At 41.6% G+C, this 8,747-nt stretch overlaps 2 non-coding genes across 2 annotated transcripts; one reads left to right on the top strand and one right to left on the bottom strand.

Moving 5' to 3' along the window:
- Positions 1-2,777: 2,777 nt before the first annotated feature.
- On the top strand, positions 2,778-2,971 carry LOC119931090. Its single transcript, XR_005451954.1, has one exon. It is a non-coding gene; the product is annotated as a U2 spliceosomal RNA (small nuclear RNA).
- A 5,073-nt stretch (positions 2,972-8,044) lies between these two features.
- Positions 8,045-8,181, bottom strand: LOC119931190. The gene has a single exon (XR_005452046.1). It is a non-coding gene; the product is annotated as a small nucleolar RNA SNORA7 (small nucleolar RNA).
- Positions 8,182-8,747: the final 566 nt, after the last annotated feature.

The following is an 8,747-nucleotide window of genomic DNA, read 5'->3' as shown; positions in this document are numbered from 1 at the left end:
TGGAGACAATTCAGCTATATGAAATTTAGTTGCTTAGCTCTCATGGTAGATAAAGAAATGGAATCTGGACAAATAAAATAAATGAAAAACTTAGTTGAAGCAGAGCCTTTTCCCTTCCTTTTCCTTCAGAACCACGGCAATTGAGAGCCTCATTCAGAGAAAAGCACGCAAACTTTAAAAATATTAACTGTAACAAGATTCCAAATCCACTTTCTTCTTTTTATCACTGCCTACCATTCATAATCTGAGTTATATAATTGCAGTCGTGGCTTTTGTTAAGCACTTACTATGTGCCAAGCACTGTACCAAGCACTGTGATAGATACACCAGGTCACAAGTGGGGCTTACAGTCTAAGTAAGATGGAAAACAGGTATGATTCATCATTTGGCAGGTGAGGGAACTGAGGCCTAGAGAAATTATGACTTGCCCAAGGTCACAGCAGGCAAGTGGCAGAGCCAGGATTAGAATCCAAGTCCTCTGATTTCCAGGTCTGTGCTCTTTAAATAATAAAGGGCACATTTATTTAATAAATGCATCATTTCTTTCATAAATGATGGCATTTATTAAGCGCTTACTATGTACAAAGCACTGTTCTAAGTGCTGAGGGAGGTTACAAGGTGATGAGGTTGTCCCACGGGGGGCTCACAGTCTTCATCCCCATTTTACAGATGAGGTAACTGAGGCACAGAGAATTTAAGTGACTTGCCCAAAGTCACACAGCTGACAATTGGTGGTGCCGGGATTTGAACCCATGACCTCTGACTCCAAAGCCCATGCTCTTTCCACTGAGCCACGCTGCTTCTCCAAACTATCTCTAAATTGGAATAATCTGAATTGGCATCTATCCTATCCAAATAAATCAGAGAGTTACTCAAGCCTCTGTCTAGTTTGGTTTGGTTGACCTGGTGTTCTTTGTTTTAAAGTAGGTAGAAATTGATTATCTCCACATAGATTGGCATTATACACAGTGCTCTGCACAGAGTAAGTGCTCAATAAATACGATTGAATGAATTATACACATGTCTACCTCATCTACACAACTTCTATTCATTTCACATAATACAAACATCCACTTTTCAGAGGAGGAGGAGAACAAGGGGGAGGATAGATAAGCAGCATGGCTCAGTGGAAAGAGCACGGGCTTGGGAGTCAGAGGTCATGAGTTCTAATTCTGGCTCCACCACTTATCAGCCGTGTGCCTTTGGGCAAGTCACTTAACTTTTCTGTGCCTGAGTTATCTCATCTGTAAAATGGGGATTAAGATTGTGAGCCCCACGTGGGACAACCTGATCACCTTGTATTCCCCCAGCACTTAGAACAGTGCTTTGCACATAGTAAGCACTTAACAAGTACCTTCGTGATTATTATTATAAAGAGGAGGACATGATCCCTGCCCTCAACTAACTTTCAGTCTAGCATTCGTTCAATCAGTCGTATTTTTTGAGCGCTTAATGTGCAAAGCACTGTACTAAATGCTTGGAAAATACAATTTGGCAACAAATAAAGACAATCCCTACCCAACAACGGGCTCAATCATGTCTAGAACATTCTGATGAGGGATTTAGTTCACTGCTGACAGGAAGCCAGAACCATGGGCTGGCCCTGAGCCAGGACTGGTCACATAGGCCCCGGATTTCTGGTTCCTGCTGTCTCTAGTATTATGCCCACCACTCACAGACACCACAGAGAACTCAAGCTATTACCCTAGGATCACAAAATAGAATCTCCAGAGATGAACCGCTAAGTGGAGACTCCCCATTACTTTGTAAGCTCCTTTGTGGGCAGCTACTATACTCTCCCAAGGGCTTAGTCCAGTGTTCTGTATTCAGCAGGCACGCAATGAATGCTTCCAACAGACTGATCACTTGGGATCAATCCCCTCAGTAGTAGGGTTCCCATTTGCTATACCCTCAGGAAATCCATAAGTGGGGATTTAAAATCCGGGGTGGAAGTCAGCAGTTGGGTAGGGACCGTCTCTATATGTTGCCAGCTTGTACTTCCCAAGCGCTTAGTACAGTGTTCTGCACACAGTAAGCGCTCAATAAATACGATTGATACCCCAGCTGTTCCAGTGTACTTAAGCTGAAGGTTTGGCTTTGGTCAGCTCCCCATATCCAGAGATATTGCTTTTCCTAATCACATCTAGACTGTGAGCCCGCTGTTGGGTAGGGACCTTCTCTATACATTGCCAACTTGTACTTCCCAAGCGCTTAGTACAGTGCTCTGCACACAGCAAGCGCTCAATAAATCTTTTGAATGAATGAATGAACATGTGTGGAATCCCCCAGTTACTAGTACAGACCCAAGACTTAGGCGGGAATTTAGCCAAAGTTGACTGTCATTAACACAGTCTCTATACAGTAACCATCAAGTTCAAAACACACAACATATACAAATATTCAAGCCTCTTATATTACCTTCAAGACAGATTTAAAGTGCCAAAAGCCTTGACCCTGAAAGATTACAACAAATGTCTATACGCCATTAAGCTTGACTCTCTCGAGGTCATTTGAATTAACTGTATAAAGAAAATCACCATGTTATTCCTTAGTTTAAAAACAATACCATCAAAACATGGTGTGGCATGTGTGTGATTGTACTATGACAGTACTGAATGGAAACTGAAAAAATAGAAAGGTTGGAAAACCGGCTCAATAATGGAGGGAAAGAGTTCTAAGCCAGAGGGAAGACTTGGACAAGGGGGAGAGTTGATGGAGTGCTTTAAATCAATCAGGGGTATTCATTGAGCGCTTACTGTGTGCACAGCATGATACTGATCCCTTGGCAGAGTGCAATTCAACAGAGCATGTGTAGTTTCTGGTCTTATCAGTTTAATATCTGATATGTCTTCGATGTGAAGACGCTGTGTTAAGCAGCTTTTTGGAGAAAGGAGGTGGGGTGGGAGCTTGCTCTGTCCCCTCCATGCATCGGCCTGGTATTGCAGTACTTCACAGTCTAGAAGGGATTTCCTAGCCTGGAGCACACTGTTGGGTAGGGACCGTCTCTATATGTTGCCAACTTGTACTTCCCAAGCGCTTAGTACAGTGTTCTGCACACAGTAAGCGCTTAATAAATACGATTGAATGAATGAATGAATGAACAGAGCAGTTAGACACGTTCCCACAAAGAGCTTACAGCTTACAGTAAGGAGTTTCTGTTTGCTGTGGAGGTGGATGGGCAACCATTGGAGGCTTTTGAGGAGGAGAGGGATGTAGACTGAATTTTGTTTTTTTAGAAAAATGACGCAGTGTGGAGTGTGGACTGGAAAGAGGAGAGATTGGAGACATGGAGGTCAGTGAGGAGGCTGATGGAGTACTCAAGGCAAGACACGATAAGTGCGCGGATGAATGTATGTAAATGAGGGGTAATAGTCAAAAGAAAACATATCTGCAGGTGAGAAAGAACTCAGTCACTGCCATAGTCTTTAAAAGTAGACTAGGACCTTGGACTCCAGCCAAATGTTCACTGACAGCCCACATTCCAGTGGCAGTTTCCTCTCTAAATAAGTTTGATGTGAACACTGCTTTCCGCTTTCAGCACCTGGCAGTTAGTGGCACAAATAATTGCTACTTCCCTAACTCAGTACTCTTTTTCTTGCTCTCCTTTGTTGAGATTCCCACCTACAGTCCTCTGCCCATTCTTTGCCAATCCCTGAGCATTACTGACAAAGGAACAACTTTCCCAAGGCAGTTTGACTGAAGCTGTACCTTTCCAAGCTGTTCTGCTGGCAAGCTTCCTTAACTATTTAACTTCCTTAACCCAATAGCCATCCTGTAATGAATATCTGATGACTTCTGAATCCTTCTGGCTGAGATCACCTGACTGAACTCATTGGCTCAGATCCATACGTAATTCCTCAGAAAGAGCAATCCTATTTAGAGAAACTCAGGCACTTACTAGAATTTGTTTGGCTTTATTTATTTATTTATTTTTAAATCCAGGGTTAAGGAAAGAGGAAAAAAAAAACTTCAACACATCATTGCTTCTGAAATACATACACCTGGCACTATTTCTATTGTGATTTAGAAAGATAGCTCTTTCTTCTTTGTTTATGTAGTCTATCACTCAGAGAAAAAGATGATCTTTTGTGGGGATGATTGGTGGCTTTGTCATCATCAATCGCATTTATTGAGCCTTACTGTGTGCAGAGCACTGTACTAAGCGCTTGGGAAGTACAAATTGGCAACATATAGAGACAGTCCCTACCCAACAGTAGGCTCACGGTCTATGGTCTTTCAGGAGTTGCAAATTGACTATCGGATCCTTTTTTGTAATCTCACCCCAGGTTTTGATGTTAATTGACAAGTATGGAATTACCAGGATCATCCTTTTTCCCTTCTTTAAATATGGGCAGAGGGACATTGTCTCTTCCCCATGAATTTTCAAAATACCATCTATTAGCTCTGCAAAGGCCTCCACCAATTCCTAGAGCATGTCAGGAAGTCCTGCTGATTTAGATCCACCCAGGGTTTTTAATACGTTACTTTTTCCAGAATGTGTGTTTTCCCTATGCATTTTGGATAGAATGCAATTACAGATTCAGGGAATATTTTTAGCAATAATGCATGTCGTTGTCAGAAGAAATGGCTGTGTACATGTGTGTGTTTCTGCACATAGGGTGAGCACCTCAACACTATTTTTCCATAACTTTGGGATTAGGTAAGAACACAATAGCAGTATTAGATAATTGGGTTAACCTTAGTTTCTTTTCCCCTCGTAGTATGGCCTTCTGTCTTTCTTGGTCATGGATTCAAATCCCAGCTCCGCCGCTTGTCAGCTGTGTGACTTTGGGGCAAGTCACTTAACTTCTCTGTGCCTCAGTTACCTCATCTGTAAAATGGGGATTAAGATTGTGAGCCCCACGTGGGACAACCTGATCACTTTGTATCCTCCCCAGCTCTTAGAACAGTGCTTTGCACATAGTAAGTGCTTAACAAATACCAAAATTATTATTATTTAACTGTGAGAAGCATCATAGCCTACTGATTAGAGCATAAGCCTGGGATTCAGAAAGACCTGGAGTCTAATCTCGGCTCCGCCACTTGTTAGGAGAAGCAGCAGAGTCTATTGGAAAGACCCTGGATCTGGGAATGAAAAGACCTGGGTTCTAATGCCAGCCCCACCATTTGTTTGCTATGTGACCTTGGGCATATCATTTAACTTTTGCACCTCAGGTAACTCATCTGTAGAGTGGGGGTTAAGGCCGTGAGCCCCATGTGGGACAGTGACTGTATCCAACTCGATTATCTTGTAATTTTCCCAGCACTTGGTACGGTGCCTGGCAGAGAGTAAGTGCTTAACACATCCCATCAAAATAAAAAAGTGTAAAGTACATTTCTGCCACCAAACAAATGTTTGAACACTAATCCTTGTTAGTTAGCAAAGTGGATTTGAGGAACAAACGTTCCTTTACTTCCTCCAAGGCACCTTCCCACCAGGGTCTGAGCTACATCAAGGAAGTTGCTGCCCAAAGTCAACCGGAGTGGAGGGAAAAAGTCGAGGAATGTCTGTGAACCGCACGGAGCTGGGATGCTGCTGATAAGAAACGCCCAAGCATCACAAGGTCTTCTCAGGCTCCGGGAGCACCAGTCTGACTTGATCACAACTTCAGGTAATACATTAGTCCTCCATTTTTCAAGTGGCGATTTAAAGCTCCCAAGTGACGGATTTGTGATCTTTAATTAAGATACTGTTCAGAGAATCCGGAGCTCTCCCTTCTCTCTCTAACCACTTAATTTTAGGAAGAAAGAAATAATACATTTTCACAGAAATAAACTCGTGTTTTGTGTGTGTGTGTGTCTATACACACATGTCAAATGGGTCTGCAGGCATCAGAGTTTTTAGTGAATCTACATATTGCAGGGTATCAGCTCTGAAAGATCTCTGCTTTTAGGAAGCTCAATTTTCTAATAATCCAAACCACAGTGAGATGCCAATATTTTATGGTTTATGATTTGAATAATGATAATCGTGGTATTTAAGTGCTTACTATGTGCCAAGCACTGTACTAAGCACTGGGGTGGATACAAGCAAAGCTTGAACAGTCCTTGTCCCACGTGGGGTTCACAGTTTCAATCCCCGTTTTACAGATGAGATAACTGAGGCCCAGAGAAGTGAAGTGTCTTGCCCAAGGTCACACAGCAGACAAGTGGCACTATCTCAGTTAATAAAATAATACAGAATGGATTGAGATATTTAAAGCTAGTTCATTTTATTAGTTGCATGGAATTGAAAAAGTCTCTGTTACAAATATGGAGAAAACAGATGGATACAATAATTAAGGAGCCAGTGGTATAATCCAACCGATTACTTTGGGCTTTTTATAATATGTTCAGTAGTACGAGCTGAAAAGAGTGAGGCTGAAAATTAGCCATTCTGGAGGGTACTGTGTGCCAAACTGTATTTTTAAAAACCCTGAGAGGTGAAAGCAGTGATTCGCTTTGGCCTAGAAATAAAACCAAGAAATTGAAAGCTGAATTGTGATTCTGGTTAAGAGTGAGGAAAAAGTAAAAACAAAGGTAGAAAATCTCTGTAGCTCTACTGAGGGGTTCGAAAGTATGTATGAAAGCCATTTAAATTAGTCTGAAACAACATATGTGAAAATAGAGTTCTAAGACCTAGCAGTCCTGAAGAAATAGAATGCAACAGTCCTTCACACTTCTGGGGAGGAAAGACACTCTATTATTTTGAAGTATTTTTTGATTTGTCAAGACCTTATCCGCATTTTTCTGCCAAAATGTGTTTTCACCACTCGTTTTAAAGATAACATGATGACAGAATTAGGGAACATTCTTCTGACAACATGCTAAATACAGTGCAACATGGTGTTGGAAGAAACTGTACTGTTTGGGAAGTATAACAGACCACTAGGCAAGTTCCTTGTCTACCTGGAGCTTACATTCTAATGGGGAAGAAAGATATAGAAATATTTACAAGCTGTGAAATCAGAAGGAATTAAAAGGAATGTTGTTATATATATAGACACAATAGTGCTGAAAATGGGCATGAATAAATAAATTCATAATTGTAAGAGGTAACTGAAGAGTTGATGAAATTCAGGTTTCAGGTTACTGGTGAGTGAGGGAAGACTTGTTCGAGTAGGTGAGGATTTTAAGAGGACCTAGGACCATTTCTTAATTGATTTTCATAAAAGATCTTAGGGCTTAGAATATTGCTTTGCACACTGCATAATAATTGTGGTATTTGTTAAGCAGTAACTATGTGCCAAGCACTGCACTAAGTATTGGGGAAGTTACAAGATTATCAGATCCCACATAGAGCTCACAGTCTAAGAGGATGAACAGGCATCGAATCTCCATTTTGCAGATGGGGTAACTGAGGTATAGAGAAGTTGTGACTTGCCCGAGGTCACACAGACAAATGGCAGAGTCAGAATTAGAACCCAGGTCCTTTGGCTCCCAGGCCTGTACTCTTTCCACTAGACCAAGCTGTTTCTAAAGCATTTAGGCTTTACAAATGTATAACCATTGTATGCTTAATGGTAGTAGCAACTTCAATATTAAAAATAATAATGAGGACCCAGTGGTTAGATTTTGGAGACAAAGGTTTTCCTGCTTGTTACATTTTAAAAATACACTGGCGATTTGTCTTGTCTTTTGCAGTCAAGTCATCTCCGACCCATGGCGACGCCATGGACTCATCTCTCCCAAAACGCCCCAACTCCATCTGCAATCATTCTGGTAGTGGATCCACAGAGTTTCCTTGGTAAAAAATATGGAAGTAGTTTACCATTGCCTCCTTCCGTGCAGTACACTTGAGTATCCACCCTTGACTCTCTCCCGTATCGCTGCTTACTCTATTTATTTATTTATTTTACTTGTACATATCTATTCTACTTATTTTATTTTGTTAATACGTTTTGTTTTGTTCTCTGTCTCCCCGTTCTAGACCGTGAGCCCACTGTTGGGTAGGGACTGTCTCTATGTTGCCAACTTGTACTTCCCAAGCGCTTAGTCCAGTGCTCTGCACACAGTAAGCGCTCAATAAATACGATTGATTGCTGCCCAGAACAGGTGGGTTTTGACTTGTAGCAGATTGCCTTCCACTCGCTAGCCACTGGCCAAGCTAGGAATGGAATGGGTAGGCCTCTGCTTGAGTCTCCCTCCCATAGTTGAGACTGGTAGAGAACTGGAAACTCTCCAGGTGCACCCCGAGAACTGGCAATTTGCTTGTTACAAATTTTATAAAGGTTGTGGTTGGACAGAAATCTAAAATCGCTTAAAAGTTTTGGCCCAAGTTCCTTGCCAACTCTGCCAGTAGAGGAAGCCCAAAAAACCGTGGGACAAGTTCAGGGTGTTGGCAGGCTTTCACACTGCCCAAGCCAGCAGTGGCCCGGAGGAATAGCTTAGGGACCGTGAAAGTCAAAAGCATCATTCAGATGAGTTGATAATGATGCTGGCTGACTGGTCCGGTGACTCAATGACCTGATCTCTGTGTGAAAGAGGCAGTTAAGTTGGGGCTAAAAGTGAGTATTATTACATTATTATTACTCTATTTATTTAATTAATTTATTTATTTTATTTGTACATATTTATTCTATTTATTTTATTTTCTTAATATGTTTTGTTTTGTTCTCTGTCTCCCCCTTCTAGACTGTGAGCCCACTGTTGGGTAGGGACTGCCTCTATAAGTTGCCAACTTGTACTTCCCAAGTGCTTAGTACAGTGCTCTGCACACAGTAAGCGCTCAATAAATACGATTGATGATGATGATGAAAGAGGCAGTT

This window comes from Tachyglossus aculeatus, chromosome 7 (assembly GCF_015852505.1).
Source record: "Tachyglossus aculeatus isolate mTacAcu1 chromosome 7, mTacAcu1.pri, whole genome shotgun sequence".
In the NCBI taxonomy this organism is placed as follows: Eukaryota; Metazoa; Chordata; class Mammalia; order Monotremata; family Tachyglossidae; genus Tachyglossus; species Tachyglossus aculeatus.
Note: the sequence above shows the minus strand (reverse complement) of the source record. Positions and strands in the feature narration are given on the sequence as shown.